This window comes from Eschrichtius robustus, unplaced genomic scaffold (genome assembly GCF_028021215.1).
Source record: "Eschrichtius robustus isolate mEscRob2 unplaced genomic scaffold, mEscRob2.pri scaffold_538, whole genome shotgun sequence".
Lineage (NCBI taxonomy): Eukaryota > Metazoa > Chordata > Mammalia > Artiodactyla > Eschrichtiidae > Eschrichtius > Eschrichtius robustus.
Window position 1 is genome coordinate 202,523 of NW_027175425.1, and position 27,939 is coordinate 230,461.

The following is a 27,939-nucleotide window of genomic DNA, read 5'->3' on the forward strand; positions in this document are numbered from 1 at the left end:
AAGCACATGCTGGGACGCTGCAGAACACAAACGGGCAGGCCGTGGGGCTCTGCAGAGGAGCCATGAGCCAGAAGTACTCCAACAGCCTGGGGAATCCACAGTCCTCAGGCCACTCAGCAAGACCAACAATCAATCCACTCTTGCAGCCATTGGACCCATCTGAGGAAAACCTAATATCCAATGGCACATCTTAGTATGCGTGAATGCTACTGTCCTGAGTTATCCCCAGCCACGCTCAGCAACGTGCGCCTGCTCCACTTTTTCCAGTTCCCCTTAGCACATCCAGTCATCAGACAACACGAAGGTCTTCTTGTTTTTGCCGACAGCCAGCCTTACCCTGCAACTGCACCTGAGAAGTGGACAGAAATCATGCGGCTTCTGAATTGCACCACAGTCCTCAGAGAACGATTCTTGTGAAAACTTACCTGCGTGTGAGCCCGGAACCTGCTTCCCAAGTACCACTATTCCTTACCGAAAACGGATTGCGTGTCTCACAGCACGACTGGAGGAAGTTAGGCATGTATGTTGGCCGGTGTGTGAGACGCTGTATGTGTGTACTCACGCGTGTGGGCGTGTGTGACTGTGACTGCGCACGAAGATGCACTCGTGGGTTCCGGTGTGTGCCGCTGAATACGTGTCTTGGTCTCTGGGTGTCCCTGTGGCCCTCTGCAGGCGCCTCCAACAGTAAACGCCATAGTTTATACACACCATCCTGGATGGACCCCCAACTGAAAGGAGAAAGACCCCTGTCAGCTTCAAGAGGCCACATGCGAACTTTGACCCCCAGGGACTGTTGAAATAGCCCACAGACTCCCGCACTCTCACAGCCACGCCTTGTGAGCAAAGCACAAAGACTGGACGAGACCTGCCTCCCGGCCGTGTCTGTCACATCTATGTGGACCTGGAGACCCTGCCACCTACCAGCACATCTGATGTGCCCTTGGGGTCACTCCCAGCACTCCCGGAAGCAAGGGAACCTCCCATGGGCGGGCTGACTGCGACCTGCAGTTGCCTACAGGCAAGATGCAGCCCGGCACTTCTCAAGGGGCTAAGGAACAGCGGACCAAGTGCGTCTTCACACCAACTAGATCAAATCACTTTCCATGACCCCGTGGGAATGTCCACAATGGGAAGTGTTGGGCTTCAGCAACCATGACACAGGTTGGAACACCAGAGCAGAAATTAGGCCACCTCCTCGCCCACGTATCGGCAAGTTTCCAACTGGCAGGGTTGGTGGCCCTGACCACTGAGAAAACGCTCAAACGATACACAGCCTCTTCCTAAGTGCCCTCCTCCTGCATGCAGGGCGACTCGACCCTATTGGAAGCCACAGACATTATGCGACACGGGGACACTGAACACCAGGGAAGACAGACCGCAAGCCTGTCTGCTTTGATGAGGCCCACACCACCCCATGCATCCTGGCAATTCTCCACTGCTACAGCGACACTACCGAGGAACTCACAGCGATCAAATGCACTGTTCCTGAGGACCACAGACAGACTTTCAACGGAAGACCTCTGCCACACGAGGGGACCTGGAAGCTTGAAAGGGCACAGTGGTTGTCCACGACAGCACACCTGGCTTCGCAACAGTGCCCCCATCTCTGCCCCGCCCACGGACTGCTGCAGATCAACCTCAGGCTGTTCGAAAGGCCTGCATGCAAAACTGGCTGGCGGTGTCATGCCCCCCCGGGAGAGACACTTTCGCTTTGCACATTCCCAAACAAGGGAAGAAAGCAGCCAATAGGGATGTTCCATAACTCAACTACCTCCAAGGAGGACGGGACAGACGCCTCACAATGTCAATCTTCTCTACGTCCCGCAAGACACCCTTTGGGTGTCATTCCTCCGGCAATGGGATCACAACTCTACACAGGTTACCTACCTCACCTCATGCACTTGAACTGCCAAAGCCACCCCCTCCATAGGCAGCTGATGCCAGCCCATCACGAACATGACGCATCCTTGGGAAGCCGAGGCCAGCACCTGCAACCCAATTATGACAGCCTATTCCACGACCTCACAAAGGACATGTCCTCATCATCCCTCACCTTCCTGTCCAGGCCATCAGCGACCACGCAGGTTTAAATGCAGCACTCGATCCTCACCCCACTCCACGATGCCCCACTTGGCACCAACACTGTGCTGGGTGTTAAAGTAGAGGAGCAGCCATGGGCAGCAGTGTGGCCTAATCCATCAGCCCCTTCCGCCGACGCCCAACCCGAGCCCAACCCCGCCCACTTCTCCAGCCTCACTAGGGACTCAAAAACCTCACTGTGCAAAAAGAAAGGACAGGGAGGGCCACAGGCCTGGCCTCAGGCTCCAGCAACCAACCAGGGACGCTTGCTCATTTTGGCTTCCAAAATCAACACAAGAAATGGCATGCACGAAGCGTGATCCTGGCCAAAACACACCTATCCAACTGCAAGCACACTGGGCCTAGACCGGCACACACCCCGACTCTTAAGACCAGCAAGAGAGCCTGCCCCCTTGCATTCCTTCAACCGCCTTTCAGCAGGGACCCGGGATACACAGATAAGCCAGCTTATGGGCAGACACGGTCGACACTCAGACAGGAGCCCCTCCACTACTGGAGTCCTTGGTGGTGTTTGCGTGCATGTCGGCAGGGGACACTGGACTTCACTCCTAACAGTCCCCTATACCCGAGAGAGGAAACGTGCTGAACCTCAGTTTCGATAAGGAGACGATAGAGTGTTCTCACCCATTTTGTTCAGAGTTTCCAAGGAATGCATACAAGGGTGTCATCCTCGATCCAAGCACATGCTGGGATGGTGCAGAACACAACCGGGCAGTGTGCGGGGCTCTGCAGGGGAGCCATGAGCCTGGGGTGCCCCAAAAGCCTGGAGAATCCACAGCCCTCAGGCCACTCAACAAGACGAACAATCAAGCCACTCTTGCAGCCATTGGGCCCATCTGAGGAAAACCTAATATCTAATGGCACATCTTGCGGTGGTTGAATACCTACCGTCCTGAGTTATCCGCGACCATGCTCGGGAACATGGCCCCGCCTCACTTTTTCCAGTTCTTCTTAGCACCTCCAGTCGTCAGAGCACACGAAGATCTTCTTGTATTTGCCAACGGCGAGGCTTGCCCAGCAACTGCACCTGGGAAGTGGACTTGTTTCCTCAGAGGACATGATCCATACAAACATTTACCTGGGCTTGAGCTCTGAAACTGCTTCCCAAGGACCTCTATCCCTTACCGAGAACTGACTGCATGTCTGATAGTATGACTGCAGGAAGTTAGGCACATAAATTGGCCGGCGTGTGAGAGGCTGTATTTCTGTGTTCACGCGTGTGACTGTGACTGCGCACGCAGTCGCTCTTGTGGGTTTCTCTGTGTACCGCTGACTACGCGTCTTGGTCTCTGTGTGTCCCTGTTGCCCTGTGAAGAGGCGTCCAACAGCAAACGCCATAGTGTATACACAACACAATGTCTAGGCCCACAACTGAAAGGAGAAAGCCCCCTGTCAGCTTCCAGAGGCCGCATGCAAACTGTAACCCCCAGGGGCTGTAGAAATGCTCCACGGGCTCCCTCTCTCCCACAGCCACGCCTTCTGACCAGAGCACAAAGACTGGACGAGACCTGCCTCCCAGCCGTGGGTGTGACATCTACGTGCAACTCGAGAACCTGCCAGCTACCAGCACATCTGATGTGCACTTGGGGTCACTCCCAGCACTTTCGGAAGCAAGGGAACTCCCATGGGTGAGCCGACACCGACCTACAGCATTCTACTGGCAAGATGCAGCCTGAAACCACTCAAGGGGCTAAAGAACATCGAACAAAGTGCAACTTCTTGCCAACTAGGCCTAATCACTTTCCTTTGACCCGTGGGAATGCCCACCACAGAAAGCAGAGGGCTTCAGCAGCCATGACCCATGTTGGAACCCCACAGCGGAAACTAGGCCACCTTCCCGGCCATGTCTCAGGCAGCTCCCATCCTGCAAGGTTCGCGGCCCTGACCCCTAAGGAACCGCTCAAACGCTCAACAGCCTCGTCCAACGTGCCCTACTCCAGCCAGCAGGGCGACGCGTCCCTACTGGAAGCCACAGACATCTTCCGAACACGGGAACAAGGAACACCAGGGAAGACAGACCGCAAGCCTGTCTGCTTTGAAGATGCTGATCCCACCTGATGCATCCTGGAAATTCTCCACTGCCACAGTGACACCACTGAGGAACTCAGAGTGATCAAAGGCGTGGTCCCCGAGGACCACAGACAGACTTGCAACGGAAGACCTCTGCCATGTGAGGGGACTTGGAAGCCTGAAAGGGAAGAGTGGCTGGCCTTGGCAGCGCACCAGGGATGGCAACAGTGCCCCCTTCTATGCCCCGCCAACGGACTGCTCTGGATAAAGCTCTGGCTATTCGAAAGGCCTGCATGCCACACGGGCCGGCCGCATCATGCCCTCCGGCAGAAACACTATCGCGTTGCACATTCCCAAAAGTGGGAAAAGAGCGACCAAAGGGCTTGTTTGCATAACTCACCTACCCCCAAGAAGGCCGGCACAGATGCCTCAGCATGTCCGTCTTCTCTATGTCCCGCAAGACACCCGTGGGGAGTCACTCCTCTGGAAACGGGATTGCAAATCTTCACAGGTAACCTACCTCACTGCATCCTCATGAACTGCCAAAGCCATCCCCACCATAGGCAGCTGATGCCAGGCCATCACGAACAAGACACATCCTTGGGAAGCCGAGGCCAGCGCCTGCAACCCAATGATGACAGCCCATCCCACGACATCACACAGGACCTGTCCTCATGATACCTTACCTTTCTCTCCAGGGCAGCAGCCACTACGCAGGCTTAAATGCAGCACTCGATCCTCACCCCACTCCACGATGATCCACTTAGCGCCAACAGTGTGCTGGCAGCTTCAGGGGCAGCAGCGAGGCCTAATCCATCAGCCCCCTTCCGCCATCACCAAACTCCATCCCACCCCCGCCCACTGCTCCAGCCCCACCGGGCACTCAAGAACCTCACCGCACCAAACACAACAACAGAGAGGGCCACAGGCCTGGCCTGAGGCTCCAGGCTCCAACCAGGGAACCTTGCTCATTTTGGCTTCCAAAATCAACCACCGAAGCGGCATGCACAAAGCGTGATCCTGGTCAAAACACACTTCTCCAAGTGAAAGCTCACTGGGCCCACACCAGCACACACTCCGACTCTGAAGACTAGCAGGAGAGCCTGCCCCCTTGCATTCCCTCACGGCCTTTTAGCAGGGACCGCGGATTCATAGATGACCCAGCTTATGGGCAGACACGGTCGACCCTCAGACAGGAGCCCCTCCAATGCTAGAGCCCTTAGTGGTGTTGGCATGCATGTCAGCAGGGGATGTTGGCCCTCACTCCTAACTGTCCCCTACCCCCGAGAGGAAACCTGCTGGACCTCAGTTGCGATGAGGAGACCGTAGAGCTTTCTCACTCATTTTGTTCAGATTTTCCAAGGAATGCATACAAGGGTGTCATCATCGATCCAAGCACATGCTGGGACGCTGCAGAACACAAACGGGCAGGCCGTGGGGCTCTGCAGAGGAGCCCTGAGCCAGAAGTACTCCAACAGCCTGGGGAATCCACAGTCCTCAGGCCACTCAGCAAGACCAACAATCAATCCACTCTTGCAGCCATTGGACCCATCTGAGGAAAACCTAATATCCAATGGCACATCTTAGTATGCGTGAATGCTACTGTCCTGAGTTATCCCCAGCCACGCTCAGCAACGTGCGCCTGCTCCACTTTTTCCAGTTCCCCTTAGCACATCCAGTCATCAGACAACACGAAGGTCTTCTTGTTTTTGCCGACGGCCAGCCTTACCCTGCAACTGCACCTGAGAAGTGGACAGAAATCATGCGGCTTCTGAATTGCACCACAGTCCTCAGAGAACGATTCTTGTGAAAACTTACCTGCGTGTGAGCCCAGAACCTGCTTCCCAAGTACCACTATTCCTTACCGAAAACGGATTGCGTGTCTCACAGCACGACTGGAGGAAGTTAGGCATGTATGTCGGCCGGTGTGTGAGACGCTGTATGTGTGTACTCACGCGTGTGGGCGTGTGTGACTGTGACTGCGCACGAAGATGCACTCGTGGGTTCCGGTGTGTGCCGCTGAATACGCGTCTTGGTCTCTGGGTGTCCCTGTGGCCCTCTGCAGGCGCCTCCAACAGTAAACGCCATAGTTTAAACACACCATCCTGGATGGACCCCCAACTGAAAGGAGAAAGACCCCTGTCAGCTTCAAGAGGCCACATGCGAACTTTGACCCCCAGGGACTGTTGAAATAGCCCACACACTCCCGCACTCTCACAGCCACGCCTTGTGAGCAAAGCACAAAGACTGGACGAGACCTGCCTCCCGGCCGTGTCTGTCACATCTATGTGGACCTGGAGACCCTGCCACCTACCAGCACATCTGATGTGCCCTTGGGGTCACTCCCAGCACTCCCGGAAGCAAGGGAACCTCCCATGGGCGGGCTGACTGCGACCTGCAGTTGCCTACAGGCAAGATGCAGCCCGGCACTTCTCAAGGGGCTAAGGAACAGCGGACCAAGTGCGTCTTCACACCAACTAGAACAAATCACTTTCCATGACCCCGTGGGAATGTCCACAATGGGAAGTGTTGGGCTTCAGCAACCATGACACAGGTTGGAACACCAGAGCAGAAATTAGGCCACCTCCTCGCCCACGTATCGGCAAGTTCCCAACTGGCAGGGTTGGTGGCCCTGACCACTGAGAAAACGCTCAAACGATACACAGCCTCTTCCTAAGTGCCCTCCTCCTGCATGCAGGGCGACTCGACCCTATTGGAAGCCACAGACCTTATGCGACACGGGGACACTGAACACCAGGGAAGACAGACCGCAAGCCTGTCTGCTTTGATGAGGCCCACACCACCCCATGCATCCTGGCAATTCTCCACTGCTACAGCGACACTACCGAGGAACTCACAGCGATCAAATGCACTGTTCCTGAGGACCACAGACAGACTTTCAACGGAAGACCTCTGCCACACGAGGGGACCTGGAAGCTTGAAAGGGCACAGTGGTTGTCCACGACAGCACACCTGGCTTTGCAACAGTGCCCCCATCTCTGCCCCGCCCACGGACTGCTGCAGATCAACCTCAGGCTGTTCGAAAGGCCTGCATGGAAAACTGGCTGGCGGTGTCATGCCCCCCCGGGAGAGACACTTTCGCTTTGCACATTCCCAAACAAGGGAAGAAAGCAGCCAATAGGGATGTTCCATAACTCAACTACCTCCAAGGAGGACGGGACAGACGCCTCACAATGTCAATCTTCTCTACGTCCCGCAAGACACCCTTTGGGTGTCATTCCTCCGGCAATGGGATCACAACTCTACACAGGTTACCTACCTCACCTCATGCACTTGAACTGCCAAAGCCACCCCCTCCATAGGCAGCTGATGCCAGCCCATCACGAACATGACGCATCCTTGGGAAGCCGAGGCCAGCACCTGCAACCCAATTATGACAGCCTATTCCACGACCTCACAAAGGACATGTCCTCATCATCCCTCACCTTCCTGTCCAGGCCATCAGCGACCACGCAGGTTTAAATGCAGCACTCGATCCTCACCCCACTCCACGATGCCGCACTTGGCACCAACACTGTGCTGGGTGTTAAAGTAGAGGAGCAGCCATGGGCAGCAGTGTGGCCTAATCCATCAGCCCCTTCCGCCGACGCCCAACCCGAGCCCAACCCCGCCCACTTCTCCAGCCTCACTAGGGACTCAAAAACCTCACTGTGCAAAAAGAAAGGACAGGGAGGGCCACAGGCCTGGCCTCAGGCTCCAGCAACCAACCAGGGACGCTTGCTCATTTTGGCTTCCAAAATCAACACAAGAAATGGCATGCACGAAGCGTGATCCTGGCCAAAACACACCTATCCAACTGCAAGCACACTGGGCCTAGACCGGCACACACCCCGACTCTTAAGACCAGCAAGAGAGCCTGCCCCCTTGCATTCCTTCAACCGCCTTTCAGCAGGGACCCGGGATACACAGATAAGCCAGCTTATGCGCAGACACGGTCGACACTCAGACAGGAGCCCCTCCACTACTTGAGTCCTTGGTGGTGTTTGCGTGTATGTCGGCAGGGGACACTGGACTTCACTCCTAACAGTCCCCTACACCCGAGAGAGGAAACGTGCTGAACCTCAGTTTCGATAAGGAGACGATAGAGTGTTCTCACCCATTTTGTTCAGAGTTTCCAAGGAATGCATACAAGGGTGTCATCCTCGATCCAAGCACATGCTGGGATGGTGCAGAACACAACCGGGCAGTGTGCGGGGCTCTGCAGGGGAGCCATGAGCCTGGGGTGCCCCAAAAGCCTGGAGAATCCACAGCCCTCAGGCCACTCAACAAGACGAACAATCAAGCCACTCTTGCAGCCATTGGGCCCATCTGAGGAAAACCTAATATCTAATGGCACATCTTGCGGTGGTTGAATACCTACCGTCCTGAGTTATCCGCGACCATGCTCGGGAACATGGCCCCGCCTCACTTTTTCCAGTTCTTCTTAGCACCCCCAGTCGTCAGAGCACACGAAGATCTTCTTGTATTTGCCAACGGCGAGGCTTGCCCAGCAACTGCACCTGGGAAGTGGACTTGTTTCCTCAGAGGACATGATCCATACAAACATTTACCTGGGCTTGAGCTCTGAAACTGCTTCCCAAGGACCTCTATCCCTTACCGAGAACTGACTGCATGTCTGATAGTATGACTGCAGGAAGTTAGGCACATAAATTGGCCGGCGTGTGAGAGGCTGTATTTCTGTGTTCACGCGTGTGACTGTGACTGCGCACGCAGTCGCTCTTGTGGGTTTCTCTGTGTACCGCTGACTACGCGTCTTGGTCTCTGTGTGTCCCTGTTGCCCTGTGAAGAGGCGTCCAACAGCAAACGCCATAGTGTATACACAACACAATGTCTAGGCCCACAACTGAAAGGAGAAAGCCCCCTGTCAGCTTCCAGAGGCCGCATGCAAACTTTAACCCCCAGGGGCTGTAGAAATGCTCCACGGGCTCCCTCTCTCCCACAGCCACGCCTTCTGACCAGAGCACAAAGACTGGACGAGACCTGCCTCCCGGCCATGGATGTGACATCTACGTGCAACTCGAGAACCTGCCAGCTACCAGCACATCTGATGTGCACTTGGGGTCACTCCCAGCACTTTCGGAAGCAAGGGAACTCCCATGGGTGAGCCGACACTGACCTACAGCATTCTACTGGCAAGATGCAGCCTGAAACCACTCAAGGGGCTAAAGAACATCGAACAAAGTGCAACTTCTTGCCAACTAGGCCTAATCACTTTCCTTTGACCCGTGGGAATGCCCACCACAGGAAGCAGAGGGCTTCAGCAGCCATGACCCATGTTGGAACCCCACAGCGGAAACTAGGCCACCTTCCCGGCCATGTCTCAGGCAGCTCCCATCCTGCAAGGTTCGCGGCCCTGACCCCTAAGGAACCGCTCAAACGCTCAACAGCCTCGTCCAACGTGCCCTACTCCAGCCAGCAGGGCGACGCGTCCCTACTGGAAGCCACAGACATCTTCCGAACACGGGAACAAGGAACACCAGGGAAGACAGACCGCAAGCCTGTCTGCTTTGAAGATGCTGATCCCACCTGATGCATCCTGGAAATTCTCCACTGCCACAGTGACACCACTGAGGAACTCAGAGTGATCAAAGGCGTGGTCCCCGAGGACCACAGACAGACTTGCAACGGAAGACCTCTGCCATGTGAGGGGACTTGGAAGCCTGAAAGTGAAGAGTGGCTGGCCTTGGCAGCGCACCAGGGATGGCAACAGTGCCCCCTTCTCTGCCCCGCCAACGGACTGCTCTGGATAAAGCTCTGGCTATTCGAAAGGCCTGCATGCCACACGGGCCGGCCGCATCATGCCCTCCGGCAGAAACACTATCGCGTTGCACATTCCCAAAAGTGGGAAAAGAGCGACCAAAGGGCTTGTTTGCATAACTCACCTACCCCCAAGAAGGCCGTCACAGATGCCTCAGCATGTCCGTCTTCTCTATGTTCCGCAAGACACCCGTGGGGAGTCACTCCTCTGGAAACGGGATTGCAAATCTTCACAGGTAACCTACCTCACTGCATCCTCATGAACTGCCAAAGCCATCCCCACCATAGGCAGCTGATGCCAGGCCATCACGAACAAGACACATCCTTGGGAAGCCGAGGCCAGCGCCTGCAACCCAATGATGACAGCCCATCCCACGACATCACACAGGACCTGTCCTCATGATACCTTACCTTTCTCTCCAGGGCAGCAGCCACTACGCAGGCTTAAATGCAGCACTCGATCCTCACCCCACTCCACGATGATCCACTTAGCGCCAACAGTGTGCTGGCAGCTTCAGGGGCAGCAGCGAGGCCTAATCCATCAGCCCCCTTCCGCCATCACCAAACTCCATCCCACCCCCGCCCACTGCTCCAGCCCCACCGGGCACTCAAGAACCTCACCGCACCAGACACAACAACAGAGAGGGCCACAGGCCTGGCCTGAGGCTCCAGGCTCCAACCAGGGAACCTTGCTCATTTTGGCTTCCAAAATCAACCACCGAAGCGGCATGCACAAAGCGTGATCCTGGTCAAAACACACTTCTCCAAGTGAAAGCTCACTGGGCCCACACCAGCACACACTCCGACTCTGAAGACTAGCAGGAGAGCCTGCCCCCTTGCATTCCCTCACGGCCTTTTAGCAGGGACCGCGGATTCATAGATGACCCAGCTTATGGGCAGACACGGTCGACCCTCAGACAGGAGCCCCTCCAATGCTAGAGCCCTTAGTGGTGTTGGCATGCATGTCAGCAGGGGATGTTGGCCCTCACTCCTAACTGTCCCCTACCCCCGAGAGGAAACCTGCTGGACCTCAGTTGCGATGAGGAGACCGTAGAGCTTTCTCACTCATTTTGTTCAGATTTTCCAAGGAATGCATACAAGGGTTTCATCATCGATCCAAGCACATGCTGGGACGCTGCAGAACACAAACGGGCAGGCCGTGGGGCTCTGCAGAGGAGCCCTGAGCCAGAAGTACTCCAACAGCCTGGGGAATCCACAGTCCTCAGGCCACTCAGCAAGACCAACAATCAATCCACTCTTGCAGCCATTGGACCCATCTGAGGAAAACCTAATATCCAATGGCACATCTTAGTATGCGTGAATGCTACTGTCCTGAGTTATCCCCAGCCACGCTCAGCAACGTGCGCCTGCTCCACTTTTTCCAGTTCCCCTTAGCACATCCAGTCATCAGACAACACGAAGGTCTTCTTGTTTTTGCCGACGGCCAGCCTTACCCTGCAACTGCACCTGAGAAGTGGACAGAAATCATGCGGCTTCTGAATTGCACCACAGTCCTCAGAGAACGATTCTTGTGAAAACTTACCTGCGTGTGAGCCCAGAACCTGCTTCCCAAGTACCACTATTCCTTACCGAAAACGGATTGCGTGTCTCACAGCACGACTGGAGGAAGTTAGGCATGTATGTCGGCCGGTGTGTGAGACGCTGTATGTGTGTACTCACGCGTGTGGGCGTGTGTGACTGTGACTGCGCACGAAGATGCACTCGTGGGTTCCGGTGTGTGCCGCTGAATACGCGTCTTGGTCTCTGGGTGTCCCTGTGGCCCTCTGCAGGCGCCTCCAACAGTAAACGCCATAGTTTAAACACACCATCCTGGATGGACCCCCAACTGAAAGGAGAAAGACCCCTGTCAGCTTCAAGAGGCCACATGCGAACTTTGACCCCCAGGGACTGTTGAAATAGCCCACACACTCCCGCACTCTCACAGCCACGCCTTGTGAGCAAAGCACAAAGACTGGACGAGACCTGCCTCCCGGCCGTGTCTGTCACATCTATGTGGACCTGGAGACCCTGCCACCTACCAGCACATCTGATGTGCCCTTGGGGTCACTCCCAGCACTCCCGGAAGCAAGGGAACCTCCCATGGGCGGGCTGACTGCGACCTGCAGTTGCCTACAGGCAAGATGCAGCCCGGCACTTCTCAAGGGGCTAAGGAACAGCGGACCAAGTGCGTCTTCACACCAACTAGAACAAATCACTTTCCATGACCCCGTGGGAATGTCCACAATGGGAAGTGTTGGGCTTCAGCAACCATGACACAGGTTGGAACACCAGAGCAGAAATTAGGCCACCTCCTCGCCCACGTATCGGCAAGTTCCCAACTGGCAGGGTTGGTGGCCCTGACCACTGAGAAAACGCTCAAACGATACACAGCCTCTTCCTAAGTGCCCTCCTCCTGCATGCAGGGCGACTCGACCCTATTGGAAGCCACAGACCTTATGCGACACGGGGACACTGAACACCAGGGAAGACAGACCGCAAGCCTGTCTGCTTTGATGAGGCCCACACCACCCCATGCATCCTGGCAATTCTCCACTGCTACAGCGACACTACCGAGGAACTCACAGCGATCAAATGCACTGTTCCTGAGGACCACAGACAGACTTTCAACGGAAGACCTCTGCCACACGAGGGGACCTGGAAGCTTGAAAGGGCACAGTGGTTGTCCACGACAGCACACCTGGCTTTGCAACAGTGCCCCCATCTCTGCCCCGCCCACGGACTGCTGCAGATCAACCTCAGGCTGTTCGAAAGGCCTGCATGGAAAACTGGCTGGCGGTGTCATGCCCCCCCGGGAGAGACACTTTCGCTTTGCACATTCCCAAACAAGGGAAGAAAGCAGCCAATAGGGATGTTCCATAACTCAACTACCTCCAAGGAGGACGGGACAGACGCCTCACAATGTCAATCTTCTCTACGTCCCGCAAGACACCCTTTGGGTGTCATTCCTCCGGCAATGGGATCACAACTCTACACAGGTTACCTACCTCACCTCATGCACTTGAACTGCCAAAGCCACCCCCTCCATAGGCAGCTGATGCCAGCCCATCACGAACATGACGCATCCTTGGGAAGCCGAGGCCAGCACCTGCAACCCAATTATGACAGCCTATTCCACGACCTCACAAAGGACATGTCCTCATCATCCCTCACCTTCCTGTCCAGGCCATCAGCGACCACGCAGGTTTAAATGCAGCACTCGATCCTCACCCCACTCCACGATGCCGCACTTGGCACCAACACTGTGCTGGGTGTTAAAGTAGAGGAGCAGCCATGGGCAGCAGTGTGGCCTAATCCATCAGCCCCTTCCGCCGACGCCCAACCCGAGCCCAACCCCGCCCACTTCTCCAGCCTCACTAGGGACTCAAAAACCTCACTGTGCAAAAAGAAAGGACAGGGAGGGCCACAGGCCTGGCCTCAGGCTCCAGCAACCAACCAGGGACGCTTGCTCATTTTGGCTTCCAAAATCAACACAAGAAATGGCATGCACGAAGCGTGATCCTGGCCAAAACACACCTATCCAACTGCAAGCACACTGGGCCTAGACCGGCACACACCCCGACTCTTAAGACCAGCAAGAGAGCCTGCCCCCTTGCATTCCTTCAACCGCCTTTCAGCAGGGACCCGGGATACACAGATAAGCCAGCTTATGCGCAGACACGGTCGACACTCAGACAGGAGCCCCTCCACTACTTGAGTCCTTGGTGGTGTTTGCGTGTATGTCGGCAGGGGACACTGGACTTCACTCCTAACAGTCCCCTACACCCGAGAGAGGAAACGTGCTGAACCTCAGTTTCGATAAGGAGACGATAGAGTGTTCTCACCCATTTTGTTCAGAGTTTCCAAGGAATGCATACAAGGGTGTCATCCTCGATCCAAGCACATGCTGGGATGGTGCAGAACACAACCGGGCAGTGTGCGGGGCTCTGCAGGGGAGCCATGAGCCTGGGGTGCCCCAAAAGCCTGGAGAATCCACAGCCCTCAGGCCACTCAACAAGACGAACAATCAAGCCACTCTTGCAGCCATTGGGCCCATCTGAGGAAAACCTAATATCTAATGGCACATCTTGCGGTGGTTGAATACCTACCGTCCTGAGTTATCCGCGACCATGCTCGGGAACATGGCCCCGCCTCACTTTTTCCAGTTCTTCTTAGCACCCCCAGTCGTCAGAGCACACGAAGATCTTCTTGTATTTGCCAACGGCGAGGCTTGCCCAGCAACTGCACCTGGGAAGTGGACTTGTTTCCTCAGAGGACATGATCCATACAAACATTTACCTGGGCTTGAGCTCTGAAACTGCTTCCCAAGGACCTCTATCCCTTACCGAGAACTGACTGCATGTCTGATAGTATGACTGCAGGAAGTTAGGCACATAAATTGGCCGGCGTGTGAGAGGCTGTATTTCTGTGTTCACGCGTGTGACTGTGACTGCGCACGCAGTCGCTCTTGTGGGTTTCTCTGTGTACCGCTGACTACGCGTCTTGGTCTCTGTGTGTCCCTGTTGCCCTGTGAAGAGGCGTCCAACAGCAAACGCCAAAGTGTATACACAACACAATGTCTAGGCCCACAACTGAAAGGAGAAAGCCCCCTGTCAGCTTCCAGAGGCCGCATGCAAACTTTAACCCCCAGGGGCTGTAGAAATGCTCCACGGGCTCCCTCTCTCCCACAGCCACGCCTTCTGACCAGAGCACAAAGACTGGACGAGACCTGCCTCCCGGCCATGGATGTGACATCTACGTGCAACTCGAGAACCTGCCAGCTACCAGCACATCTGATGTGCACTTGGGGTCACTCCCAGCACTTTCGGAAGCAAGGGAACTCCCATGGGTGAGCCGACACTGACCTACAGCATTCTACTGGCAAGATGCAGCCTGAAACCACTCAAGGGGCTAAAGAACATCGAACAAAGTGCAACTTCTTGCCAACTAGGCCTAATCACTTTCCTTTGACCCGTGGGAATGCCCACCACAGGAAGCAGAGGGCTTCAGCAGCCATGACCCATGTTGGAACCCCACAGCGGAAACTAGGCCACCTTCCCGGCCATGTCTCAGGCAGCTCCCATCCTGCAAGGTTCGCGGCCCTGACCCCTAAGGAACCGCTCAAACGCTCAACAGCCTCGTCCAACGTGCCCTACTCCAGCCAGCAGGGCGACGCGTCCCTACTGGAAGCCACAGACATCTTCCGAACACGGGAACAAGGAACACCAGGGAACACAGACCGCAAGCCTGTCTGCTTTGAAGATGCTGATCCCACCTGATGCATCCTGGAAATTCTCCACTGCCACAGTGACACCACTGAGGAACTCAGAGTGATCAAAGGCGTGGTCCCCGAGGACCACAGACAGACTTGCAACGGAAGACCTCTGCCATGTGAGGGGACTTGGAAGCCTGAAAGTGAAGAGTGGCTGGCCTTGGCAGCGCACCAGGGATGGCAACAGTGCCCCCTTCTCTGCCCCGCCAACGGACTGCTCTGGATAAAGCTCTGGCTATTCGAAAGGCCTGCATGCCACACGGGCCGGCCGCATCATGCCCTCCGGCAGAAACACTATCGCGTTGCACATTCCCAAAAGTGGGAAAAGAGCGACCAAAGGGCTTGTTTGCATAACTCACCTACCCCCAAGAAGGCCGTCACAGATGCCTCAGCATGTCCGTCTTCTCTATGTCCCGCAAGACACCCGTGGGGAGTCACTCCTCTGGAAACGGGATTGCAAATCTTCACAGGTAACCTACCTCACTGCATCCTCATGAACTGCCAAAGCCATCCCCACCATAGGCAGCTGATGCCAGGCCATCACGAACAAGACACATCCTTGGGAAGCCGAGGCCAGCGCCTGCAACCCAATGATGACAGCCCATCCCACGACATCACACAGGACCTGTCCTCATCATACCTTACCTTTCTCTCCAGGGCAGCAGCCACTACGCAGGCTTAAATGCAGCACTCGATCCTCACCCCACTCCACGATGATCCACTTAGCGCCAACAGTGTGCTGGCAGCTTCAGGGGCAGCAGCGAGGCCTAATCCATCAGCCCCCTTCCGCCATCACCAAACTCCATCCCACCCCCGCCCACTGCTCCAGCCCCACCGGGCACTCAAGAACCTCACCGCACCAGACACAACAACAGAGAGGGCCACAGGCCTGGCCTGAGGCTCCAGGCTCCAACCAGGGAACCTTGCTCATTTTGGCTTCCAAAATCAACCACCGAAGCGGCATGCACAAAGCGTGATCCTGGTCAAAACACACTTCTCCAAGTGAAAGCTCACTGGGCCCACACCAGCACAAACTCCGACTCTGAAGACTAGCAGGAGAGCCTGCCCCCTTGCATTCCCTCACGGCCTTTTAGCAGGGACCGCGGATTCATAGATGACCCAGCTTATGGGCAGACACGGTCGACCCTCAGACAGGAGCCCCTCCAATGCTAGAGCCCTTAGTGGTGTTGGCATGCATGTCAGCAGGGGATGTTGGCCCTCACTCCTAACTGTCCCCTACCCCCGAGAGGAAACGTGCTGGACCTCAGTTGCGATGAGGAGACCGTAGAGCTTTCTCAATCATTTTGTTCAGATTTTCCAAGGAATGCATACAAGGGTGTCATCATCGATCCAAGCACATGCTGGGACGCTGCAGAACACAAACGGGCAGGCCGTGGGGCTCTGCAGAGGAGCCCTGAGCCAGAAGTACTCCAACAGCCTGGGGAATCCACAGTCCTCAGGCCACTCAGCAAGACCAACAATTAATCCACTCTTGCAGCCATTGGACCCATCTGAGCAAAACCTAATATCCAATGGCACATCTTAGTATGCGTGAATGCTACTTTCCTGAGTTATCCCCAGCCACGCTCAGCAACGTGCGCCTGCTCCACTTTTTCCAGTTCCCCTTAGCACATCCAGTCATCAGACAACACGAAGGTCTTCTTGTTTTTGCCGACGGCCAGCCTTACCCTGCAACTGCACCTGAGAAGTGGACAGAAATCATGCGGCTTCTGAATTGCACCACAGTCCTCAGAGAACGATTCTTGTGAAAACTTACCTGCGTGTGAGCCCGGAACCTGCTTCCCAAGTACCACTATTCCTTACCGAAAACGGATTGCGTGTCTCACAGCACGACTGGAGGAAGTTAGGCATGTATGTTGGCCGGTGTGTGAGACGCTGTATGTGTGTACTCACGCGTGTGGGCGTGTGTGACTGTGACTGCGCACGAAGATGCACTCGTGGGTTCCGGTGTGTGCCGCTGAATACGCGTCTTGGTCTCTGGGTGTCCCTGTGGCCCTCTGCAGGCGCCTCCAACAGTAAACGCCATAGTTTAAACACACCATCCTGGATGGACCCCCAACTGAAAGGAGAAAGACCCCTGTCAGCTTCAAGAGGCCACATGCGAACTTTGACCCCCAGGGACTGTTGAAATAGCCCACACACTCCCGCACTCTCACAGCCACGCCTTGTGAGCAAAGCACAAAGACTGGACGAGACCTGCCTCCCGGCCGTGTCTGTCACATCTATGTGGACCTGGAGACCCTGCCACCTACCAGCACATCTGATGTGCCCTTGGGGTCACTCCCAGCACTCCCGGAAGCAAGGGAACCTCCCATGGGCGGGCTGACTGCGACCTGCAGTTGCCTACAGGCAAGATGCAGCCCGGCACTTCTCAAGGGGCTAAGGAACAGCGGACCAAGTGCGTCTTCACACCAACTAGAACAAATCACTTTCCATGACCCCGTGGGAATGTCCACAATGGGAAGTGTTGGGCTTCAGCAACCATGACACAGGTTGGAACACCAGAGCAGAAATTAGGCCACCTCCTCGCCCACGTATCGGCAAGTTCCCAACTGGCAGGGTTGGTGGCCCTGACCACTGAGAAAACGCTCAAACGATACACAGCCTCTTCCTAAGTGCCCTCCTCCTGCAGGCAGGGCGACTCGACCCTATTGGAAGCCACAGACATTATGCGACACGGGGACACTGAACACCAGGGAAGACAGACCGCAAGCCTGTCTGCTTTGATGAGGCCCACACCACCCCATGCATCCTGGCAATTCTCCACTGCTACAGCGACACTACCGAGGAACTCACAGCGATCAAATGCACTGTTCCTGAGGACCACAGACAGACTTTCAACGGAAGACCTCTGCCACACGAGGGGACCTGGAAGCTTGAAAGGGCACAGTGGTTGTCCACGACAGCACACCTGGCTTCGCAATAGTGCCCCCATCTCTGCCCCGCCCACGGACTGCTGCAGATCAACCTCAGGCTGTTCGAAAGGCCTGCATGCAAAACTGGCTGGCGGTGTCATGCCCCCCCGGGAGAGACACTTTCGCTTTGCACATTCCCAAACAAGGGAAGAAAGCAGCCAATAGGGATGTTCCATAACTCAACTACCTCCAAGGAGGACGGGACAGACGCCTCACAATGTCAATCTTCTCTACGTCCCGCAAGACACCCTTTGGGTGTCATTCCTCCGGCAATGGGATCACAACTCTACGCAGGTTACCTACCTCACCTCATGCACTTGAACTGCCAAAGCCACACCCTCCATAGGCAGCTGATGCCAGCCCATCACGAACATGACGCATCCTTGGGAAGCCGAGGCCAGCACCTGCAACCCAATTATGACAGCCTATTCCACGACCTCACAAAGGACATGTCCTCATCATCCCTCACCTTCCTGTCCAGGCCATCAGCGACCACGCAGGTTTAAATGCAGCACTCGATCCTCACCCCACTCCACGATGCCCCACTTGGCACCAACACTGTGCTGGGTGTTAAAGTAGAGGAGCAGCCATGGGCAGCAGTGTGGCCTAATCCATCAGCCCCTTCCGCCGACGCCCAACCCGAGCCCAACCCCGCCCACTTCTCCAGCCTCACTAGGGACTCAAAAACCTCACTGTGCAAAAAGAAAGGACAGGGAGGGCCACAGGCCTGGCCTCAGGCTCCAGCAACCAACCAGGGACGCTTGCTCATTTTGGCTTCCAAAATCAACACAAGAAATGGCATGCACGAAGCGTGATCCTGGCCAAAACACACCTATCCAACTGCAAGCACACTGGGCCTAGACCGGCACACACCCCGACTCTTAAGACCAGCAAGAGAGCCTGCCCCCTTGCATTCCTTCAACCGCCTTTCAGCAGGGACCCGGGATACACAGATAAGCCAGCTTATGCGCAGACACGGTCGACACTCAGACAGGAGCCCCTCCACTACTGGAGTCCTTGGTGGTGTTTGCGTGCATGTCGGCAGGGGACACTGGACTTCACTCCTAACAGTCCCCTACACCCGAGAGAGGAAACGTGCTGAACCTCAGTTTCGATAAGGAGACGATAGAGTGTTCTCACCCATTTTGTTCAGAGTTTCCAAGGAATGCATACAAGGGTGTCATCATCGATCCAAGCACATGCTGGGATGGTGCAGAACACAACCGGGCAGTGTGCGGGGCTCTGCAGGGGAGCCATGAGCCTGGGGTGCCCCAAAAGCCTGGAGAATCCACAGCCCTCAGGTCACTCAACAAGAAGAACAATCAAGCCACTCTTGCAGCCATTGGGCCCATCTGAGGAAAACCTAATATCTAATGGCACATCTTGCGGTGGTTGAATACCTACCGTCCTGAGTTATCCGCGACCATGCTCGGGAACATGGCCCCGCCTCACTTTTTCCAGTTCTTCTTAGCACCTCCAGTCGTCAGAGCACACGAAGATCTTCTTGTATTTGCCAACGGCGAGGCTTGCCCAGCAACTGCACCTGGGAAGTGGACTTGTTTCCTCAGAGGACATGATCCATACAAACATTTACCTGGGCTTGAGCTCTGAAACTGCTTCCCAAGGACCTCTATCCCTTACCGAGAACTGACTGCATGTCTGATAGTATGACTGCAGGTAGTTAGGCACATAAATTGGCCGGCGTGTGAGAGGCTGTATTTCTGTGTTCACGCGTGTGACTGTGACTGCGCACGCAGTCGCTCTTGTGGGTTTCTCTGTGTACCGCTGACTACGCGTCTTGGTCTCTGTGTGTCCCTGTTGCCCTGTGAAGAGGCGTCCAACAGCAAACGCCATAGTGTATACACAACACAATGTCTAGGCCCACAACTGAAAGGAGAAAGCCCCCTGTCAGCTTCCAGAGGCCGCATGCAAACTTTAACCCCCAGGGGCTGTAGAAATGCTCCACGGGCTCCCTCTCTCCCACAGCCACGCCTTCTGACCAGAGCACAAAGACTGGACGAGACCTGCCTCCCGGCCGTGGGTGTGAAATCTACGTGCAACTCGAGAACCTGCCAGCTACCAGCACATCTGATGTGCACTTGGGGTCACTCCCAGCATTTTCGGAAGCAAGGGAACTCTCATGGGTGAGCCGACACCGACCTACAGCATTCTACTGGCAAGATGCAGCCTGAAACCACTCAAGGGGCTAAAGAACATCGAACAAAGTGCAACTTCTTGCCAACTAGGCCTAATCACTTTCCTTTGACCCGTGGGAATGCCCACCACAGGAAGCAGAGGGCTTCAGCAGCCATGACCCATGTTGGAACCCCACAGCGGAAACTAGGCCACCTTCCCGGCCATGTCTCAGGCAGCTCCCATCCTGCAAGGTTCGCGGCCCTGACCCCTAAGGAACCGCTCAAACGCTCAACAGCCTCGTCCAACGTGCCCTACTCCAGCCAGCAGGGCGACGCGTCCCTACTGGAAGACACAGACATCTTCCGAACACGGGAACAAGGAACACCAGGGAAGACAGACCACAAGCCTGTCTGCTTTGAAGATGCTGATCCCACCTGATGCATCCTGGAAATTCTCCACTGCCACAGTGACACCACTGAGGAACTCAGAGTGATCAAAGGCGTGGTCCCCGAGGACCACAGACAGACTTGCAACGGAAGACCTCTGCCATGTGAGGGCACTTGGAAGCCTGAAAGTGAAGAGTGGCTGGCCTTGGCAGCGCACCAGGGATGGCAACAGTGCCCCCTTCTCTGCCCCGCCAACGGACTGCTCTGGATAAAGCTCTGGCTATTCGAAAGGCCTGCATGCCACACGGGCCGGCCGCATCATGCCCTCCGGCAGAAACACTATCGCGTTGCACATTCCCAAAAGTGGGAAAAGAGCGACCAAAGGGCTTGTTTGCATAACTCACCTACCCCCAAGAAGGCCGGCACAGATGCCTCAGCATGTCCGTCTTCTCTATGTCCCGCAAGACACCCGTGGGGAGTCACTCCTCTGGAAACGGGATTGCAACTCTTCACAGGTAACCTACCTCACTGCATCTTCATGAACTGCCAAATACATCCCCACCATAGGCAGCTGATGCCAGACCATCACGAACAAGACACATCCTTGGGAAGCCGAGGCCAGCGCCTGCAACCCAATGATGACAGCCCATCCCACGACATCACACAGGACCTGTCCTCATCATACCTTACCTTTCTCTCCAGGGCAGCAGCCACTACACAGGCTTAAATGCAGCACTCGATCCTCACCCCACTCCACGATGATCCACTTAGCGCCAACAGTGTGCTGGCAGCTTCAGGGGCAGCAGCGAGGCCTAATCCATCAGCCCCCTTCCGCCATCACCAAACTCCATCCCACCCCCGCCCACTGCTCCAGCCCCACCGGGCACTCAAGAACCTCACCGCACCAAACACAACAACAGAGAGGGCCACAGGCCTGGCCTGAGGCTCCAGGCTCCAACCAGGGAACCTTGCTCATTTTGGCTTCCAAAATCAACCACCGAAGCGGCATGCACAAAGCGTGATCCTGGTCAAAACACACTTCTCCAAGTGAAAGCTCACTGGGCCCACACCAGCACACACTCCGACTCTGAAGACTAGCAGGAGAGCCTGCCCCCTTGCATTCCCTCACGGCCTTTTAGCAGGGATCGCGGATTCATAGATGACCCAGCTTATGGGCAGACACGGTCGACCCTCAGACAGGAGCCCCTCCAATGCTAGAGCCCTTAGTGGTGTTGGCATGCATGTCAGCAGGGGATGTTGGCCCTCACTCCTAACTGTCCCCTACCCCCGAGAGAAACGTGCTGGACCTCAGTTGCGATGAGGAGACCGTAGAGCTTTCTCACTCATTTTGTTCAGATTTTCCAAGGAATGCATACAAGGGTGTCATCATCGATCCAAGCACATGCTGGGACGCTGCAGAACACAAACGGGCAGGCCGTGGGGCTCTGCAGAGGAGCCATGAGCCAGAAGTACTCCAACTGCCTGGGGAATCCACAGTCCTCAGGCCACTCAGCAAGACCAACAATCAATCCACTCTTGCAGCCATTGGACCCATCTGAGGAAAACCTAATATCCAATGGCACATCTTAGTATGCGTGAATGCTACTGTCCTGAGTTATCCCCAGGCACGCTCAGCAACGTGCGCCTGCTCCACTTTTTCCAGTTCCCCTTAGCACATCCAGTCATCAGACAACACGAAGGTCTTCTTGTTTTTGCCGACGGCCAGCCTTACCCTGCAACTGCACCTGAGAAGTGGACAGAAATCATGCGGCTTCTGAATTGCACCACAGTCCTCAGAGAACGATTCTTGTGAAAACTTACCTGCGTGTGAGCCCGGAACCTGCTTCCCAAGTACCACTATTCCTTACCGAAAACGGATTGCGTGTCTCACAGCACGACTGGAGGAAGTTAGGCATGTATTTTGGCCGGTGTGTGAGACGCTGTATGTGTGTACTCACGCGTGTGGGCGTGTGTGACTGTGACTGTGCACGAAGATGCACTCGTGGGTTCCGGTGTGTGCCGCTGAATACGCGTCTTGGTCTCTGGGTGTCCCTGTGGCCCTCTGCAGGCGCCTCCAACAGTAAACGCCATAGTTTATACACACCATCCTGGATGGACCCCCAACTGAAAGGAGAAAGACCCCTGTCAGCTTCAAGAGGCCACATGCGAACTTTGACCCCCAGGGACTGTTGAAATAGCCCACAGACTCCCGCACTCTCACAGCCACGCCTTGTGAGCAAAGCACAAAGACTGGACGAGACCTGCCTCCCGGCCGTGTCTGTCACATCTATGTGGACCTGGAGACCCTGCCACCTACCAGCACATCTGATGTGCCCTTGGGGTCACTCCCAGCACTCCCGGAAGCAAGGGAACCTCCCATGGGCGGGCTGACTGCGACCTGCAGTTGCCTACAGGCAAGATGCAGCCCGGCACTTCTCAAGGGGCTAAGGAACAGCGGACCAAGTGCGTCTTCACACCAACTAGAACAAATCACTTTCCATGACCCCGTGGGAATGTCCACAATGGGAAGTGTTGGGCTTCAGCAACCATGACACAGGTTGGAACACCAGAGCAGAAATTAGGCCACCTCCCCGCCCACGTATCGGCAAGTTTCCAACTGGCAGAGTTGGTGGCCCTGACCACTGAGAAAACGCTCAAATGATACACAGCCTCTTCCTAAGTGCCCTCCTCCTGCATGCAGGGCGACTCGACCCTATTGGAAGCCACAAACATTATGCGACATGGGGACACTGAACACCAGGGAAGACAGACCGCAAGCCTGTCTGCTTTAATGAGGCCCACACCACCCCATGCATCCTGGCAATTCTCCACTGCTACAGCGACACTACCGAGGAACTCACAGCGATCAAATGCACTGTTCCTGAGGACCACAGACAGACTTTCAACAGAAGACCTCTGCCACACGAGGGGACCTGGAAGCTTGAAAGGGCACAGTGGTTGTCCACGACAGCACACCTGGCTTCGCAACAGTGCCCCCATCTCTGCCCCGCCCACGGACTGCTGCAGATCAACCTCAGGCTGTTCGAAAGGCCTGCATGCAAAACTGGCTGGCGGTGTCATGCCCCCCCGGGAGAGACACTTTCGCTTTGCACATTCCCAAACAAGGGAAGAAAGCAGCCAATAGGGATGTTCCATAACTCAACTACCTCCAAGGAGGACGGGACAGACGCCTCACAATGTCAATTTTCTCTACGTCCCGCAAGACACCCTTTGGGTGTCATTCCTCCGGCAATGGGATCACAACTCTACGCAGGTTACCTACCTCACCTCATGCACTTGAACTGCCAAAGCCACCCCCTCCATAGGCAGCTGATGCCAGCCCATCACGAACATGACGCATCCTTGGGAAGCCGAGGCCAGCACCTGCAACCCAATTATGACAGCCTATTCCACGACCTCACAAAGGACATGTCCTCATCATCCCTCACCTTCCTGTCCAGGCCATCAGCCACCACGCAGGTTTAAATGCAGCACTCCATCCTCACCCCACTCCACGATGCCCCACTTGGCACCAACACTGTGCTGGGTGTTAAAGTAGAGGAGCAGCCATGGGCAGCAGTGTGGCCTAATCCATCAGCCCCTTCCGCCGACGCCCAACCCGAGCCCAACCCCGCCCACTTCTCCAGCCTCACTAGGGACTCAAAAACCTCACTGTGCAAATAGAAAGGACAGGGAGGGCCACAGGCCTGGCCTCAGGCTCCAGCAACCAACCAGGGACGCTTGCTCATTTTGGCTTCCAAAATCAACACAAGAAATGGCATGCACGAAGCGTGATCCTGGCCAAAACACACCTATCCAACTGCAAGCACACTGGGCCTAGACCGGCACACACCCCGACTCTTAAGACCAGCAAGAGAGCCTGCCCCCTTGCATTCCTTCAACCGCCTTTCAGCAGGGACCCGGGATACACAGATAAGCCAGCTTATGCGCAGACACGGTCGACACTCAGACAGGAGCCCCTCCACTACTGGAGTCCTTGGTGGTGTTTGCGTGCATGTCGGCAGGGGACACTGGACTTCACTCCTAACAGTCCCCTATACCCGAGAGAGGAAACGTGCTGAACCTCAGTTTCGATAAGGAGACGATAGAGTGTTCTCACCCATTTTGTTCAGAGTTTCCAAGGAATGCATACAAGGGTGTCATCCTCGATCCAAGCACATGCTGGGATGGTGCAGAACACAACCGGGCAGTGTGCGGGGCTCTGCAGGGGAGCCATGAGCCTGGGGTGCCCCAAAAGCCTGGAGAATCCACAGCCCTCAGGCCACTCAACAAGACGAACAATCAAGCCACTCTTGCAGCCATTGGGCCCATCTGAGGAAAACCTAATATCTAATGGCACATCTTGCGGTGGTTGAATACCTACCGTCCTGAGTTATCTGCGACCATGCTCGGGAACATGGCCCCGCCTCACTTTTTCCAGTTCTTCTTAGCACCTCCAGTCGTCAGAGCACACGAAGATCTTCTTGTATTTGCCAACGGCGAGGCTTGCCCAGCAACTGCACCTGGGAAGTGGACTTGTTTCCTCAGAGGACATGATCCATACAAACATTTACCTGGGCTTGAGCTCTGAAACTGCTTCCCAAGGACCTCTATCCCTTACCGAGAACTGACTGCATGTCTGATAGTATGACTGCAGGAAGTTAGGCACATAAATTGGCCGGCGTGTGAGAGGCTGTATTTCTGTGTTCACGCGTGTGACTGTGACTGCGCACGCAGTCGCTCTTGTGGGTTTCTCTGTGTACCGCTGACTACGCGTCTTGGTCTCTGTGTGTCCCTGTTGCCCTGTGAAGAGGCGTCCAACAGCAAACGCCATAGTGTATACACAACACAATGTCTAGGCCCACAACTGAAAGGAGAAAGCCCCCTGTCAGCTTCCAGAGGCCGCATGCAAACTTTAACCCCCAGGGGCTGTAGAAATGCTCCACGGGCTCCCTCTCTCCCACAGCCACGCCTTCTGACCAGAGCACAAAGACTGGACGAGACCTGCCTCCCGGCCGTGGGTGTGACATCTACGTGCAACTCGAGAACCTGCCAGCTACCAGCACATCTGATGTGCACTTGCGGTCACTCCCAGCACTTTCGGAAGCAAGGGAACTCCCATGGGTGAGCCGACACCGACCTACAGCATTCTACTGGCAAGATGCAGCCTGAAACCACTCAAGGGGCTAAAGAACATCGAACAAAGTGCAACTTCTTGCCAACTAGGCCTAATCACTTTCCTTTGACCCGTGGGAATGCCCACCACAGGAAGCAGAGGGCTTCAGCAGCCATGACCCATGTTGGAACCCCACAGCGGAAACTAGGCCACCTTCCCGGCCATGTCTCAGGCAGCTCCCATCCTGCAAGGTTCGCGGCCCTGACCGCTAAGGAACCGCTCAAACGCTCAACAGCCTCGTCCAACGTGCCCTACTCCAGCCAGCAGGGCGACACGTCCCTACTGGAAGACACAGACATCTTCCGAACACGGGAACAAGGAACACCAGGGAAGACAGACCGCAAGCCTGTCTGCTTTGAAGATGCTGATCCCACCTGATGCATCCTGGAAATTCTCCACTGCCACAGTGACACCACTGAGGAACTCAGAGTGATCAAAGGCGTGGTCCCCGAGGACCACAGACAGACTTGCAACGGAAGACCTCTGCCATGTGAGGGGACTTGGAAGCCTGAAAGGGAAGAGTGGCTGGCCTTGGCAGCGCACCAGGGATGGCAACAGTGCCCCCTTCTCTGCCCCGCCAACGGACTGCTCTGGATAAAGTTCTGGCTATTCGAAAGGCCTGCATGCCACACGGGCCGGCCGCATCATGCCCTCCGGCAGAAACACTATCGCGTTGCACATTCCCAAAAGTGGGAAAAGAGCGACCAAAGGGCTTGTTTGCATAACTCACCTACCCCCAAGAAGGCCGGCACAGATGCCTCAGCATGTCCGTCTTCTCTATGTCCCGCAAGACACCCGTGGGGAGTCAATCCTCTGGAAACGGGATTGCAACTCTTCACAGGTAACCTACCTCACTGCATCCTCATGAACTGCCAAAGCCATCCCCACCATAGGCAGCTGATGCCAGACCATCACGAACAAGACACATCCTTGGGAAGCCGAGGCCAGCGCCTGCAACCCAATGATGACAGCCCATCCCACGACATCACACAGGACCTGTCCTCATGATACCTTACCTTTCTCTCCAGGGCAGCAGCCACTACGCAGGCTTAAATGCAGCACTCGATCCTCACCCCACTCCACGATGATCCACTTAGCGCCAACAGTGTGCTGGCAGCTTCAGGGGCAGCAGCGAGGCCTAATCCATCAGCCCCCTTCCGCCATCACCAAACTCCATCCCACCCCCGCCCACTGCTCCAGCCCCACCGGGCACTCAAGAACCTCACCGCACCAAACACAACAACAGAGAGGGCCACAGGCCTGGCCTGAGGCTCCAGGCTCCAACCAGGGAACCTTGCTCATTTTGGCTTCCAAAATCAACCACCGAAGCGGCATGCACAAAGCGTGATCCTGGTCAAAACACACTTCTCCAAGTGAAAGCTCACTGGGCCCACACCAGCACACACTCCGACTCTGAAGACTAGCAGGAGAGCCTGCCCCCTTGCATTCCCTCACGGCCTTTTAGCAGGGACCGCGGATTCATAGATGACCCAGCTTATGGGCAGACACGGTCGACCCTCAGACAGGAGCCCCTCCAATGCTAGAGCCCTTAGTGGTGTTGGCATGCATGTCAGCAGGGGATGTTGGCCCTCACTCCTAACTGTCCCCTACCCCCGAGAGAAACGTGCTGGACCTCAGTTGCGATGAGGAGACCGTAGAGCTTTCTCACTCATTTTGTTCAGATTTTCCAAGGAATGCATACAAGGGTGTCATCATCGATCCAAGCACATGCTGGGATGCTGCAGAACACAAACGGGCAGGCCGTGGGGCTCTGCAGAGGAGCCATGAGCCAGAAGTACTCCAACAGCCTGGGGAATCCACAGTCCTCAGGCCACTCAGCAAGACCAACAATCAATCCACTCTTGCAGCCATTGGACCCATCTGAGGAAAACCTAATATCCAATGGCACATCTTGGTATGCGTGAATGCTACTGTCCTGAGTTATCCCCAGCCACGCTCAGCAACGTGCGCCTGCTCCACTTTTTCCAGTTCCCCTTAGCACATCCAGTCATCAGACAACACGAAGGTCTTCTTGTTTTTGCCGACGGCCAGCCTTACCCTGCAACTGCACCTGAGAAGTGGACAGAAATCATGCGGCTTCTGAATTGCACCACAGTCCTCAGAGAACGATTCTTGTGAAAACTTACC

General features: G+C 55.6%; 10 non-coding genes across 10 annotated transcripts; all 10 read right to left on the reverse strand.

The window, feature by feature from the left end:
- Nucleotides 1-2,684: 2,684 nt before the first annotated feature.
- LOC137757881 (small nucleolar RNA SNORD116) lies at nucleotides 2,685-2,777 on the reverse strand. Its single transcript, XR_011072562.1, has one exon. It is a non-coding gene; the product is annotated as a small nucleolar RNA SNORD116 (small nucleolar RNA).
- Nucleotides 2,778-5,410: 2,633 nt separating this feature from the next.
- LOC137757902 (small nucleolar RNA SNORD116) lies at nucleotides 5,411-5,503 on the reverse strand. The gene has a single exon (XR_011072581.1). It is a non-coding gene; the product is annotated as a small nucleolar RNA SNORD116 (small nucleolar RNA).
- Nucleotides 5,504-8,187: 2,684 nt separating this feature from the next.
- LOC137757882 (small nucleolar RNA SNORD116) lies at nucleotides 8,188-8,280 on the reverse strand. The gene has a single exon (XR_011072563.1). It is a non-coding gene; the product is annotated as a small nucleolar RNA SNORD116 (small nucleolar RNA).
- A 2,633-nt stretch (nucleotides 8,281-10,913) lies between these two features.
- LOC137757908 (small nucleolar RNA SNORD116) lies at nucleotides 10,914-11,006 on the reverse strand. Its single transcript, XR_011072587.1, has one exon. It is a non-coding gene; the product is annotated as a small nucleolar RNA SNORD116 (small nucleolar RNA).
- A 2,684-nt stretch (nucleotides 11,007-13,690) lies between these two features.
- LOC137757883 (small nucleolar RNA SNORD116) lies at nucleotides 13,691-13,783 on the reverse strand. Its single transcript, XR_011072564.1, has one exon. It is a non-coding gene; the product is annotated as a small nucleolar RNA SNORD116 (small nucleolar RNA).
- A 2,633-nt stretch (nucleotides 13,784-16,416) lies between these two features.
- LOC137757938 (small nucleolar RNA SNORD116) lies at nucleotides 16,417-16,509 on the reverse strand. Its single transcript, XR_011072615.1, has one exon. It is a non-coding gene; the product is annotated as a small nucleolar RNA SNORD116 (small nucleolar RNA).
- A 2,684-nt stretch (nucleotides 16,510-19,193) lies between these two features.
- On the reverse strand, nucleotides 19,194-19,286 carry LOC137757851 (small nucleolar RNA SNORD116). Its single transcript, XR_011072534.1, has one exon. It is a non-coding gene; the product is annotated as a small nucleolar RNA SNORD116 (small nucleolar RNA).
- A 2,632-nt stretch (nucleotides 19,287-21,918) lies between these two features.
- LOC137757903 (small nucleolar RNA SNORD116) lies at nucleotides 21,919-22,011 on the reverse strand. Its single transcript, XR_011072582.1, has one exon. It is a non-coding gene; the product is annotated as a small nucleolar RNA SNORD116 (small nucleolar RNA).
- A 2,684-nt stretch (nucleotides 22,012-24,695) lies between these two features.
- LOC137757884 (small nucleolar RNA SNORD116) lies at nucleotides 24,696-24,788 on the reverse strand. Its single transcript, XR_011072565.1, has one exon. It is a non-coding gene; the product is annotated as a small nucleolar RNA SNORD116 (small nucleolar RNA).
- A 2,632-nt stretch (nucleotides 24,789-27,420) lies between these two features.
- On the reverse strand, nucleotides 27,421-27,513 carry LOC137757904 (small nucleolar RNA SNORD116). The gene has a single exon (XR_011072583.1). It is a non-coding gene; the product is annotated as a small nucleolar RNA SNORD116 (small nucleolar RNA).
- Nucleotides 27,514-27,939: the final 426 nt, after the last annotated feature.